General features: G+C 42.3%; 1 pseudogene; it reads right to left on the bottom strand.

Annotated features, from left to right (window-relative positions):
* Positions 1-8540: 8540 nt before the first annotated feature.
* Positions 8541-13628, bottom strand: LOC140609382 (60 kDa heat shock protein, mitochondrial pseudogene; annotated as a pseudogene).
* Positions 13629-15076: the final 1448 nt, after the last annotated feature.

The following is a 15076-nucleotide window of genomic DNA, read 5'->3' as shown; positions in this document are numbered from 1 at the left end:
ATCACAAGTGCCCTCCTTAATACCCATCACTTATTTAGCCCATCCCCTGCCCACCTCCCCTCCAGTAACCCTCGGTTTGTTTCCTATAGTTAAGAATCTGTTTTCTGATGAGAGACACCTAACTCTGGGAAACGAACAAGAGGTAGTGGAAAGGGAGGTGAGTTGGAGGTTGGGGTGACTGGGTGATGGGCACTGAGGGGGGCACATGGCAGGATGAGCACTAGATGTTATGCTATATGTTGGCAAATTGAACTCCAATAAAAAAAATTTAGGGAGGCGAGGCAAGAGGGCAGAAGAGTAGGGTCCCCAAGTCACCTGTCCCTACCAACTTACCTAGATAACTTTCAAATCATCCTAAAAACCTACGAATTCGGTCTGAGATTTAAAAAGAGAACAGCTGGAATGCTACAGTGAGAAGAGTTTGTCCTATCAAGGTAGGGAGACAAAAAAAAGAAATAAAAAAGCATCCAAGGGGGAGGGGCCCTGCAAGGAGCCAGGCTAAGGCTGCAAGGCAGTGTTCCCAGGACAGGAAAGCCCAGTCCCGGAAAGCAGGAGCTTAACCAACCTTCCCAGATGGAAGGCACTCGCAGGGAGTTGGAGCAGGATCCCAGGAGGGGCAGTGGAGCCCAAGATTCCCAAGGGCACTAACAGAGGAACTGCCCCAGGGGGAGGGCGCCACACACCATGGGCCTAACTCCCAAAAGGACTGGAACACGTGCCCGGCACAGCCTCTGGAGCAGCTCAGAGGCGGCTCCGGCAGCGGCCCGGCGGGGAGGGGCTGTGCAGCCCGGGAGCACATTCCAATGGCAAAGGCCCCAGAGCCCAGGACGCTGTGGAACACAAGCCAAGAACTGGCACTCCCCCCGGGACAGGCAGAGGCTGGGAGGACACAGGAAAGCAAGGACGCTCCTGCCGCTGCGCAGCCCGAGCTGGGCAGATCAGTGCCCCCGGCCCCTGAAGCATTGAGGCCACTGCGGACTGGGAGCTGCAGTAGTTCCTGCAGGAGCTGACTCCAGAGTTGGAGAGCTGGCCACCGCCACTGATGTTGTTCCTCCTGGTGTCACCTTGTACCTGGGACTGAGCAGGGGCCTCACAGGATAAACAGTTCCCACTGAGCCCTGCACCTGACAAGGGACTGAGCAGCTACCCCAGGTGCACACACCTGAGAAGTAGCACCGCAGGCCCCTGCCCTAGAAGACCAGGTAGAAGGACAGGGGAAAAGCCAGTTATTGACCAAGTGGCACAGGAAAGTTCCAGGGGAAGTAGAGGGATTTACAGTATACAGAATCAGAGGATACTCCCCTTGTTTTTTGTTTTCTATTTGTCTCCCCTCTCCCCCCCCCCTTTTTTTCTCTTTTTCTCCTTTTTCCAGTACAACCAGTTTTTGGCCACTCTGCACTGAGCAAAATGACTAGAAGGAAAAACTCACCACAACAGAATCAGAAACAGTCCTCTCTCCCACAGAGTTACAAAATGTGGATTACAATCCAGTGTCAGAAAGCCAATTCGGAAGCACAATTATAAAGCTACTGGTGGCTCTGGAAAAAAGCATAAAGGATTCAAGAGACTGCATGACTGCAGAATTTAGATAAAATCAGGCCAAAATTAAAAATCAATTAAAGGAGATGCAATCCAAACTGGAGGTCCTAAAAACGAGGGTTAACAAGGTAGAAGAATGAGTAAGTGACATAGAAGACAAGCTGATGGCAAGAAAGGACACTGAGGAAAAAAAGAGAAAAACAATTAAAAGATCATGAGGATAGGTTAAGGGAAATAAATTACAGCCTCAAAAGGAAAACTCTATATTTAATTGGGGTTCCTGATGACGCCGAAAGGGACAGAGGTCCAGAAACTGTATTTCAACAAATCATAGCTGAGAACTTCGCTAACTTGGGAAGGGAAACAGGCATTCAGATCCAGGAGATAGAGATATTCCCCCCTAAAATCAGTAAAAACCACTCAACACCTCGACATTTAATAGTGAAACTTGCAAATTCCAAAGATAAAGAGAAGATCCTTAAAGCAGCAAGAGACAAGAAATCCATAAACTTTACGGGGAGAAGTATTAACAGCAAACCTCTCCACAGAGACCTGGCAGGCAAGAAAGGGCTGGCCAGATATATTCTGGGAACTAATTGAGAAGAACATGCAGACAAGAGTACTTTATCCAGCAAGGCTATCATTTAGAAAAGGAGACATAAAGAGCTTCCAAAATAGGCAGAAACTGAAAGAATATGTGAACCCCACACCGGCTCTGCAAGAAATATTAAGGGGGACCCTGTAAAAGAAAGAGGAACTCCAAGGAAACAAATCACAGAAACACGGACTGAATAGGTATCAAGATGACACTAAATTCATATCTCTCAATAGTAATTCTGAACGTGAATGGCTTAATAACCCCATCAAAAGGTGCAGGGTTTCAGACTGGATGAAAAAGCAAGACTCATCATTTGCTGTCTATAAGAGACTCATTTTAGACCTAAGGACACCTACAGCCTGAAAATAAAAGGCTGGAGAACTATGTACCTTTCAAATAGTCCTCAAAAAAAGGGGTAGCCATCCTTATATCAGATAAATTAAAATTTATCCCAAAGACTGTAGTAAGAGTTGAAGAGGGACACTATATCATACTTAAGGATCTATCCAACAAGAGGACCTCACAATAATGAATATTTATGTCCTGAGTGTGGGAGCTGCTAAGTATATCAATTAATAACCAAGTTAAGACATACTTAGATAATAATACACTTATACTTGGTGACTTGAATATAGCGCTTTCTATTTCTATTGATAGGTCTTCTAAGCACAACATCTCCAAAGAAACAAGAGCTTTAAATGACACACTGGACCAGATGGATTTCACAGATATCTACAGAACTTTACGTCCAAACTCAACTGAATACACATTCTTCTCAAGTGCACATGGAACTTTCTCCAGAATAGACCACATACTGGGTCACAAATCAGGTCTGAACCGATACCAAAAGATTGGGATCATCCCCTGTGTATTCTCAGACCATAATGCCTTGAAATTAGAACTAAATCACAACAAGAAGTTTGGAAGGACCTCAAACACGTGGAGGTTAAGGACCATCCTGCTAAAAGATGAAAGGGTCAACCAGAAAATTAAGGAAGAATTAAAAAGATTCATGGAAACTAAAGAGAATGAAGATACAACTGTTCAAAATCTTTGGGATGCAGCAAAAGCAGTCCTGAGGGGGAAATACATCGCAATACAAGCATCCATCCAAAACCTGGAAAGAACTCAAATACAAAAGCTAACCTTACACCTAAAGGAGCTAGAGAAAAAACAGCAAATAGATCCTACACCCAGCAGAAGAAGGGAGTTAATTAGGATTCGAGCAGAACTCAACGAAATCGAGACCAGAAGAACTGTGGAACAGATCAACAAAACTAGGAGTTGGTTCGTTGAAAGAATTAATAAGATAGATAAACCATTAGCCTGCACCCCGATGTTCATAGCAGCAATGTCCACAATAGGCAAACTGTGGAAGGAACCTCGGTGTCCATCGAAAGATAAATGGATAAAGAAGCTGAGGTTTATGTATACAATGGAATATTACTCAGCCATTAGAAACTACAAATACCACCATTTGCTTCAACATGGATGGAACTGGAGGGTATTATGCTGAGTGAAATAAGTCAATCGGAGAAGGACAAACATTATATGTTCACATTCATTTGGGAAATATAAATAATAGTGAAAGGGAATAGAAGGGAAGGGAGAAAAAATGAGTGGGAAAAGTCAGAAAAGGAGACAGAACATGAAGACTCCTAACTCTGGGAAACGAACTAGGGGTGGTGGAAGGGGAGGTGGGTGGGGGGTGGAGGTTAATGGGTGACAGGCATGATGGGGGCACTTGACGGGATGAGCACTGGGTGTTATTCTGTATGTTGGCAAACTGAACACCAATACAAAATAAATTTATTATTTAAAAAACAAAATGGATGAAAGATCTAAATGTAAGACAAGATTCCATCAAAATTGAACTGCAATAAAAGAAAAAGAATACACACAGAAAATCAATCAATATCAGGAAACAGAGAGATATATCCAAAATGAAACAACAGGACAAAATCACAGCAAAAGAACTAAATGAAATGGAGGTAAGTGATACACATGGCAAAAAATGTAAAGTAATGCTCATAAAGGCACTCACTGGACTTGAGAAAAGAGTGGGGGACTTCAGTAAGACCCGAGACAAGAGATGAAAAAAAAAAATCCAATGTGGAATTTAAGAACAAAACATGGTGGAAAACAGAAAAGCAAAACATAAACAGATTCTTTTTATTTAATTTTTTAAAATTATTTACTTACAATTATTTATTTTTTATTTAACTTTTTATAAGAGTTCAATTTGCCAACATATAGCATAACACCCAGTGCTCATCCAACCTAGTGTCCCCCACAGTGCTCATCACCCAGTCACTCCAACCCCCCACCTGCCTCTGTTTCCACTACTCCTTGACTGGATCCCAGCGTTAGGTGTCTCTCATGTTTTCTCACCCTCACTGATATTTTCACACATTTTCTCTCCTTTCCATTTATTCCCTTTCATTAATTTTTATATTCCTCAAATGAATGAGAACATATAATGTTTCTCCTTCTCCGATTGACTTACTTCACTCGGCATAATATCCTCCAGTTCCAACCACGTCGAAGCAAATGGTGGGTATTTGTCGTTTGTAATGGCTGAGTAATATTCCATTGTATACATAAACCACATCTTCTTTATCCATTTATCTTTCGATGGACACCGAGGCTCCTTCCACAGTTTTACTATTGTGGACATTGCTGCTATAAACATTGGGGTTCAGGTGTCCCGGCATTTCACTGCATCTGTATCTTTGGGGTAAATCCCCAGCAGTGTAATTTCTGGGTGTAGGGCAGGTCTATTTTTAACTCCTTGAGGAACCTCCACACAGTTTTCCAGAGTGGCTGCACCAGTTCACATTCCTACCAACAGTGTAAGAGGGTTCCCTTTTCTCTGCATCTTCCCCAACATTTGTGGTTTCCTGCCTTGTTAATTTTCCCCATTCTCACTGGTGTGAGGCGGTATCTCATTGTGGTTTTGATTTGTATTTCCCTGATGGCCAGGGATGCAGAGCATTTTCTCATGTGCTTGTTGGCCATGTCTATGTCTTCCTCTGTGAGATTTCTCTTCATGTCTTTTGCCCATTTCATGATTGGATTGTTTGTTTCTTTGCTGTTGAGTTTAATAAGTTCTTTATAGATCTTGGTAACTAGTTCTTTATCTGATATGTCATTTGCAAATATCTTTTCCCATTTTGTAGGTTGTCTTTTAGTTTTGTTGACTGTTTCTTTTTTGTTTTTTGTTTTTGTTTTTGTTTTTGTTGTTGTTTTTTTTTCTGTGCAGAAGCTTTTTATCTTGATGAAGTCCCAATAGTTCATTTTTGCTTGTTTTTTCCCCTGCCTTCATGGATGTATCTTGCAAGAAGTTACTGTGGCCGAGTTCAAAAAGGGTGTTGCCTGTGTTCTCCTCTAGGATTTTGATGGATTCTTGTCTCACATTTAGATCTTTCATTCATTTTGAGTTTATCTTTGTGTAGGGTGCTGGTCTACTTTCATTCTTCTGCGTGTGGATGTCCAATTTTCTAGAGCCACCAGTATCTTTATAATTGTGCTTCTGAATTAGCTTTCTGATATTGAATTGTATTCCAAATTCTGTAACTCTGTGGGAGAGAGGACTGTTTCTGATTCTTTCTTTTGAGGTGAGTTTTTCCTTCTAGTCATTTTGCTCAGTGAAGAGTGGCTAGAAACAATTTGTACTGGAAAAAGGAGAAAAGGAGAGAAAAGAGGACAGAACAAACAAAAAGAAAAAACAAAGAGGGGTATCCTCTGATTCTATATACTGTAAGTCCCTAGACTTCCCCTGGAGCTTTCCAGCGCTGCTTGGTCAAGAACTTGCTCTTCCCCTGAACTTCCAGCTGGTCTTCTGGGGGAGGGGCTTGCTGTGCTGATTGTCAGGTGTGTGCACCTGGGGGAGCTGCTCCACCACCTGCCAGGTGCACTGTTCCATGGTAGCTGTTTATCCTGTGAGGCTCCAGCTCCCTGGTGGCCATGCTCAGTCCCAGGTACAAGGTGACACCAGAATGAACAACAGCAGTGGTGGCATCCAGCTCTCCAGCCCTAGAGTCAGCTCCAGCAGTAACTACTGCAGCTCCCAGTGCACAGGGGCCTGGATGCTCCAGGGACGGGGTTGCCGATCTGCACAGCTTGGGGGGCACCCAGTGGCAGGATTGTCCTCGCTGTCCTGTGTCCTCCAGGCCCCCACCTGTCCCAAGGGAAGCGCTGGATCCCGGGCTGTGTCCCTGGTGCCCTGGGCTCTGGGGCCTGTGCTGCTGGAATCGCTCTCCCGGGAGGCGCATCCCCCTCCTCGTGGAGCTGCTGCCCGAGCCACCACCTGAGCTGCTCCCAGGCTCTGCTGGGCACACGCTCCAGCCCTCTAGGGAGCTCGGCCTGCGGTGTGTGGCATGCTCTCCCCCGGGGTGCAGTTTCTCTGTTAGTGCCCCTGGGAGCCTGAGGACATCCCTCCCCCTCCTGGGATCCTGCCCAAGTTCCTTCCACCGCCTTTCCGACCGGGAAGATTGGTACAGTTCCTGCTTCTCCAGGACGGGGCTTTCCTGTCCTGGGGGCACCCGCCACGGGGCCTTAGCCCGGCTCCTCTGGGGCCCCTCCCCCTTGGATGCTTTTTTATTTCTTTATTTTTTTCCGTCTTCCTACCTTGATAGAAGCGTGAACTCTCCTCACTTAGCATTCCAGCTGTTCTCTCTTTAAATCTCAGGCCAAATTCATAGGTTTTCAGGATGATTTGAAGTTATCTAGGTAAGGTGGTGGGGGCAGGTGACTTCGGGACCCTACTCTTCCGCCATTGTGCCCCGCCTGATCTCTGGGTGTATTATGTGTTTGGAAAGTCAGTTATATCTCCTGCTCTTGAATGTATTGCCCTTGTGAGGAAGAGGCCCTATACTTCCCTGCAGTCCAACGTTTCCTGTTCACTAGAGCCTGACACTTCAGTGGTGTCTCCTATGTGTGTTTCCTACACCCTCCTATTGTGGCTACATTTGCCTTCAGTCCAGTTGTCTGTGATGAGTCTTTTTGGCTGTTGTGGGCAGGGTCTTGTCTCTGTGTTGGTGGTGGGCTAGTCTGGGGCTGCCTTGGACTTGAGCTGAGTCAGACCAGGCATTTGCCAGAGCTCTGGTAGCACCACTGTGTAGAGCACTCTCACTGTGTTGTCCCATGAGAAGCTTTCATTGGTGGGCAGTTCTTGCAGTCAGACAAGTTGTCTGCCCACATCCCACTGTTGGGGTGCAGCTGGATTGGTGTGTGTGGCTGTCTTCCCCCTCTGCTCAAGGCAGGAGATTCTTTAAAGTAGTAGTAGGCTGGCCCCTATACATGCTACTTGCATACTGCCATGTTCATGTCTCAGCTTTGGATGAATCCATGTGGAGGACAGATCCACAGAAAAGCATGATGGTGGGGTGCAGTTAGGAAGATTTGTGCATGTCCACTGTGGAAGGGAATCTTGATTCACTTTAGAAAACTTCTACTATATGCATAGAGAGGGCAAGTCTGCAGAAGAATATTTGTGTGTGTGAAACATGGTGCCAGCAAGATTAATGCAGGTCACTGAAGGAGGAAATGCAGGAAAGCCCCTGTCCAGATGGGCTGGGTTGGAGAGTCAGATCTGCAGAAGCACTCAAAGGGCCAGGCACACTATTAATAAGCTAGGTGGAGAGTGTTCCCACAGGTGTCTTTGCATTTAGATTGGGGGTGGGAGAGGAAAGTGGCACCTGCCAACTCTGTTATTTTTGAAGTCTCCTGAAGATCCTTGCACCTCCAGAACATGCTTTGAGATTAGTAAACAAATCTCCCTCCCATATACCCTAGGTGTTTTTCAAACTGATGCTTTTATGCTGTGTTTCAGTATGACTGTCTGTTGTACCATCTCTTTAGGGACAGGGACTCCATTTCTTATTACCCTCCTAGCTCTTCCAGTTCTGAGCCCACTCATCTTTTTTTTTTTTTTTTTTAGTTTTAAACACATCTCTATTACTCAGAGGTTGCCACATAATTGGATATTTCTTTACTTGTTACACAATAATTCTTACTCTCCACAGAAAAGCTGCTTCGTAACTTTTCATCTGGTGATGACAAGAACTAAAATCTTGATTTTAACAGAATAGTGGTAAAAATGCCTCAGTGATTTAATTTGAAAATAGTACACTGGTACATGGCTCTTGAATTCAGTTATCAAGAATGCACAAATGTCTTTTTCATTCAAAAATACAAAATAAATTATCTTTAGGCATGGACAATGACCGTAGTAAACCATTATACTTTGCCAAGTGAAACCATCAACTGATGATTATAGTAATTTTCTTAAACATTAGCCAGGCTTTTCTTCAGTCATTTACTTCAACTGGCTTCTCTGCAGTTATTACTGAGGACCACTCTCTTGAGCTTCCTCTCACAATTCATTAATAATAGTAAAGCACTATTCTAGGAACTGGAACATGCCACCTCCTATAATACCTCCCATTCTACCAATTCCACCCATTCCAGGGTCCTTATCTTCTTTAGGAATTTTGGTGACCACCATTTCTCCTATGATTAACAGGCCATTCCAGGAGAATCCAATTAAGCAGTTCTTACAACCTTAGCGGGATCAATGATTCCTTTTTCCAACATATTCACAAAATCACCAAGCATAACATCATAACCAACTTCTGGGGAACTCTGCATAATTTTCTCAACTATCAGTGATTTTTCAGCACTTGTGTTCTTAGGAATGGTCATTGCAGGAATTCTGAGTGTTACAATAATTTCTATACTAATTTTTCTACCTTCATTAGCTGAAATTATTGAATCCAAGGCTGAAATGCACTGAATCAGGGCACAACTCCCAGAACAATACATTCTTCAACAGGAGCTCATATAGCATTGAGGGCATTTAAAACTCTTTCTTATCATTCACTTCACTGTCCCATCAACTTTCAGCACAGCTACTCCATCTGAGAGTTTTGCTAGATGTGCATTCAGCTTTTCCTTTTCATATTCACTAGTTGTGATATCTAGTTGTTCAATGATTTCTTGAATATGTTTTTCACTTTGAGACATGTCATCTTTTCCTTTTAATAGCATGGCAGCATCTTTGGTCACAATGACCTCTCCAACTTTTCCTAAGTTGTGAGACTGAACATCTTTGAGAATTAGAGTCAATACTTCTCCAAACATTGCGCCAACCAGTAGCAATAGCCATGTCTTTAAGCTGGTTCTTTCTATTGTTTTTTGTTTTTTTTTTTTAAATTTTTATTTATTCATGATAGGCACACAGTGAGAGAGAGAGAGAGAGGCAGAGACACAGGCAGAGGGAGAAGCAGGCTCCACGCACCGGGAGCCCGACATGGGACTCGATCCCGGATCTCCAGGATTGCGCCCTGGGCCAAAGGCAGGCGCCAAACCGCTGTGCCACCCAGGGATCCCGGTTCTTTCTATTGTTATCAAAACCTTGTTAGCGGGGGATCCCTTTTTTTTTTAAAAAAAAAAAAACAAAACCTTGTTAGCAATGACTGCTACAGTCTGAAGACCAACTTTAAGCCTATTCAAAATGAACATACTCAGAGCTTCTCCATCAACTTATTCAGCAATTATGCCCAAGGATTTACAGTGAGCATTGGCAATTCAAGAACAGGTACAATAGATTGGACACTAGAAATTTTCTTTTCACTCAGCAGAATGTAGGCATCTTAGAATTCACATTTCTGACCCTTTTATGTATTAAAATAGTATGGGAAAATGTAACCTCAATCAAACTTCATGCCTTCAATAATTTCTAATTTATTTAGTATTTTCCAATCTTTTAACGTCATGACACCCTTTCTTCCAAACTTTTTACTTTGCATCAGAAGTAATGCTACCAATTTCTTTGCCTCAATTTGCAAAAATCATAACAACTTTAGCAATTTCTTCAGGGTTGTCACAAGTTTAGACTGCTTTTTAAGTTCAGCGATTACATCATCAACAGCTAACATTACAACTCTCCTGATTTCCACAGGATTAGCACCTTTGCTAATCTTCTCAAAGCCCTCCTTGGCAATAGAGTGTGGCAAGACAAAAGCAGTAATGCCATCCCCAGCTTCTCCATTTGTGTTATTGACAACATCTTGAAGAAATTGAGTGCCAATATTTTCATATTCATCTTTTAAGTGAATTGATTTTGCAATGGTCACACCTTCTTTTGTTACTTTGGGACTCCCCCAGATCTGTTCAATAATCACTGTTCTTCCTTTTAGCCCCATAGTAACAGCTACAGCATTGACTAAAATGTCTACACCATGAAGCAGTTAGCCTTCGGCATCAACACCAAATTTTATATCTTTGTCATAAGCACAAATGAGATGAAAACTGAGTGCCCTGAACCCTCTTACACTGTTGGTGGGAATGTGAACTGGTGCAGCCACTCTGGAAAACAGTGTGGAGGTTCCTCAAAGAGTTAAAAATAGACCTGCCCTATGACCCAGCAATTGCACTGTTGGGGATTTACCCCAAAGATTCAGAAGCAATGAAACCCAGGACTCCTGCACCCCAATGTTTCTAGCAGCAATGTCCATGATAGCCAAACTGTGGAAGGAGCCTCGGTGTCCATCGAAAGATGAATGGATAAAGAAGATGTGGTTTATGTATACAATGGAATATTACTCAGCCATTAGAAACGACAAATACCCACCATTTGCTTCAATGTGGATGGAACTGGAGGGTATTATGCTGAGTGAAGGAAGTCAATCGGAGAAGGACAAACAGTGTATGTTCTCATTCTTTTGGGAAATATAAATAATGGTGAAAGGGAATATAAGGGAAGGGGGAAGAAATGTGTGGGAAATATCAGAAAGGGAGACAGAACGTAAAGACTGCTAACTCTGGGAAACGAACTAGGGGTGGTGGAAGGGGAGGAGGGCGGGGGGTGTGGATGAATGGGTGACGGGCACTGAGGGGGGCACTTGACGGGATGAGCACTGGGTGTTATTCTGTATGTTGGTAAATTGAACACCAATAAAAAATTAATTTATTAAAAAAAAGAAAAAAAAAGAAAACTGAGTGCCCTGGACACTGATCTAATTTGGTGAAGGACTTCAGGTAATCAAAGCAGTTCTGTGGGGCAGTAGCAGGGCATGAGGACAGTGAGACAGGCCACTGGGGTGAGTGAGGGCCTGAGCCCACTGATATTTTTTTAAAGATTTATTTATTTATTAGAGAGAGAAAGAGAAAAGGAGGAGAGACAGATGGAGAGGGAGAGAAAGAATCCCAAGCAGACTCCTTGCTGAAGGCAGAGCCTGACATGGGGCTTAATCCCATAGCCCTGAGATGATGACCTGAGCTGAAATCAAGAGTTGGATGCTTAACTGATTGAGCCACCCAGGTGCCCCTGAGCATGAAGAAAACAATCAATAAAATTAAAAGGCAATGTATGGAATAGGAGAAGATATTTGCAAATGACATATCTGATAAAGGGTTAGTATCCAAGAACTATAAAGAACTTATGTAACTCAATACCCAAAAAAATGAATAATGAAATTTAAAAACTGAAAAAGGACATGAATAGACATTTTCCCACCAAAGATATACAGATGGCCAACAGACACATGAAAAGATGTTCAACATCATTGATCCATCAGGGAAATAGATACTAAAACTACAATGAGCTATACCTAACACCAGTCAAAATGGCTAAAACTGACAACACAAGAAACAATAAGTGTTTGCGAGGATGCAGAGAAAGGGAATTCTCTTACACTGTTGGTGGAAATGCAAACTGGTGTAGCCACTCTGGAAAACAGTATGTAGGTTTCTCAAAAAAAAATTTTATATAAATTTATTTTTTACTGGTGTTCAATTTGCCAACATATACAATAACACCCAGTGCTCATCCTGTCAAGTGCCCCCTCAGTGCCCGTCACCCAGTCACCCCTACCCCCCGCCCACCTCCCCTTCCACCAACCCTAGTTCGTTTCCCAGAGTTAGGAGTCTCTCATGTTCTGTCTCCCTTTCTGATATTTCCCACTCATTTTTCTCCTTTCCCCTTTATTCCCTTTCACTATTTTTTATATTCCCCAAATGAATGAGACCATATAATGTTTGTCCTTCTCCATTTGACTTATATCACTCAGCATAATACCCTCCAGTTCCATCCACGTCGAAGCAAATGGTGGGTATTTGTCGTTTCTTTTTTTTTTTTTTAAATAATAAATTTATTTGTTATTGGTGTTCAATTTGCCAACATATAGAATAACACCCAGTGCTCATCCCGTCAAGTGCACCCCTCAGTGCCCGTCACCCATTCACCCCCACCCCTGCCCTCCTCCCCTTTCACCACCCCTAGTTCATTTCCCAGAGTTAGGAGTCTTTATGTTCTGTCTCCCTTTCTGATATTTCCTACCCATTTCTTCTCCCTTCCCTTCTATTCCCTTTCACTATTATTTATATTCCCCAAATGAATGAGAACATATAATATTTGTCCTTCTCCACTTGACTTATTTCACTCAGCATAATACCCTCCAGTTCCATCCACGTGGAAGCAAATGGTGGGTATTTGTCGTTTCTAATGGCTGAGTAATATTCCATTGTATACATAAACCACTTCTTCTTTATCCATTCATCTTTCGATGGACACCGAGGCTCCTTCCACAGTTTGGCTATTGTGGACATTGCTGCTAGAAACATTGGGGTGCAGGTGTCCTGGCGTTTCATTGCATCTGTATCTTTGGGGTAAATCCCCAGCAGTGCAATTGCTGGGTCGTAGGGCAGATCTATTTTTAACTCTTTGAGGAATCTCCAAAAATTTAAAAATAAAACTACCCTATGACCCAGAAATTATACTACTAAGTACTTATCCAAATAATACAAAAATACTAATTCAAAGGGATACATGTACCCTAATGTTTGTAGTAGCATTATTAACAATAGTCAAAGTATGGAAAGAGTCCAAATGTCCATTACTGATGAATGGATAAAGAGGTGGTATATAGATATAATGGAACATAACTCAACCATCGGAAAGAATGAAATCTTGTTATTTGCAACAAAATAGATGGAACTACAGAGCATTATGCTAAATGAAATAAGAGAAAGATAGATATCATAGATTTCACTCATATGTAGAATTTAAGAAACAAATGAGCAAAGGGGAAAAAAGGAGAGATGCAAATCAAGAAACAAACTCAACTACAGAGAACAAACTGATGGTTACCCGTGGAGACAGGTAAAATAAGTGAGGGGGATTAAAGGGTACACTTACTGTGATAAGCACCAGGGGTTGTATGTAAGTGTTGAATCAGTATGTTGTATATCTGAAACTATTATTACTCTATATGTTAACTAACTGCTATTTAAATAACTATAAAAAAAATAAAGTTCCTATTGGTAAGCCATGCTGAGTATAAAAACGTGCAAAATTTGGCCTCTCTAGTTTTCAAAGCCAAATTCTGTGGAGATCTGACTTCCTAGTGCAGTGCAGTTCCTCTGTACCTCGGCTGCCTGGTATGGAGATCTCTTCCTCTCTCTTCTCCATGCCTGTGGCATCTCTCATTCCCGTGGACAGCTCAGTGGGTTATTTTGGCTCCTGACCACATGGCCATCCTTTCTATCCTCTTTGATGTGGCCTCTTCTCTATATTTAGCTGTGGATAATCTGTTCTGCCAGTCTTTGGTAGTTTTCTGGGTTATTTATACTGATGTAGGTGTTATTGAGTTGTATCCATGGGACAAGGTGACCATAGGGCCCTCCTACTTTGTCATCTTCCCCAGCAGTCTCCCTTTGATATCTGATTCATTTTTAAGATTGTTTGTTTGTTTGTTTGTTTGTTATTTGTTTGAGAGAGAGAGAAGGCATGAGTGGGGGACAGAGGCAGAGGGAGAGGGAGAAGCAGACTCCCTGCCAACTAGGGAGCCCAAATGGGATCCCAGGACCCAGAGATCATGACCTGAGCTGAAAGATGGTTGACTCACTAAGCTGCCCAGACACCCCTCCCCTCTGAGATTCTTATGTGCTGCTCCTCTAGATTTTTTCTGCCTGAGTGTCATAGAGACCCTCACTTAGTACTCTGAATAGGATGAGAGAAAAAATGAATTATTTTGTTAGCGTCCCACACACCTAGGAAACTGGATTCTTATTCATATATATTGTCCATTTATAGCCCAAATAAATCACAGGTTGTGGAAGATCTTTATGGTCCTAAGCTATGCTGACTTAGGGGATGAGGGATGTGGGTAAAACCAAACTATTCCACTTACCTATTCCAAAGTGACCAAAATTATTTTGTTTATTTGTTTCAACAGCGTGCTGCAATTTCTCCTCTGGAAGCGCTGACTTCCACAAAAACTGTCTTGTCCATAGGTGACTGCCCAAGTCAGTGTTCCTCAAGGGCCCCAGTCTATAGTGGAAAAAATTTCGTCCAGTTTACTGGTCATTACAAGATCCATGGATGAGTTGAGGTCTGGCTGCATATTACTTGACCCATTAGTGGGTAACACTCCTTCCAGATCATTTAAGATATAGTGCTTCCTCAAGGACAAACTTGCCTGTGAATGGATGCCAAAATTTTGTTGCCAGTGGAGAAAATAAAGAAATGTCTTATGTTGCCATCATACTAATACCACTCCTACAATTGCTATTCCTTCCTGTCATACATAATCCTATCCTTACTTTTGATATATGATGCTAATTTGAAGTATTTTATATTTTAATATGTTTCTGTTCTTAAATATCAATGTATTTTAATCAGGAGTTGGTTTTAAAGTATATTTAAAGATTTTCAGATCCTTTGTACACATTACACCTTTCCTAGAACAATTAATAAACTATTAAACAGTCCTATATATACTTATGCTACCTATCATTGCATGTCTGAAATAAAACTCGGTTGGTTTTCCTCCATTCTACCCTTGAGTGCCAAAACCTCATTTTTATAAACATTTTCTTTTGTGTAAACATTTATTTGAATTTTTCAATCTCCATGGACTATTTTTAGTTAACTAC

This window comes from Canis lupus, chromosome 18 (genome assembly GCF_048164855.1).
Source record: "Canis lupus baileyi chromosome 18, mCanLup2.hap1, whole genome shotgun sequence".
In the NCBI taxonomy this organism is placed as follows: Eukaryota; Metazoa; Chordata; class Mammalia; order Carnivora; family Canidae; genus Canis; species Canis lupus.
Note: the sequence above shows the minus strand (reverse complement) of the source record. Positions and strands in the feature narration are given on the sequence as shown.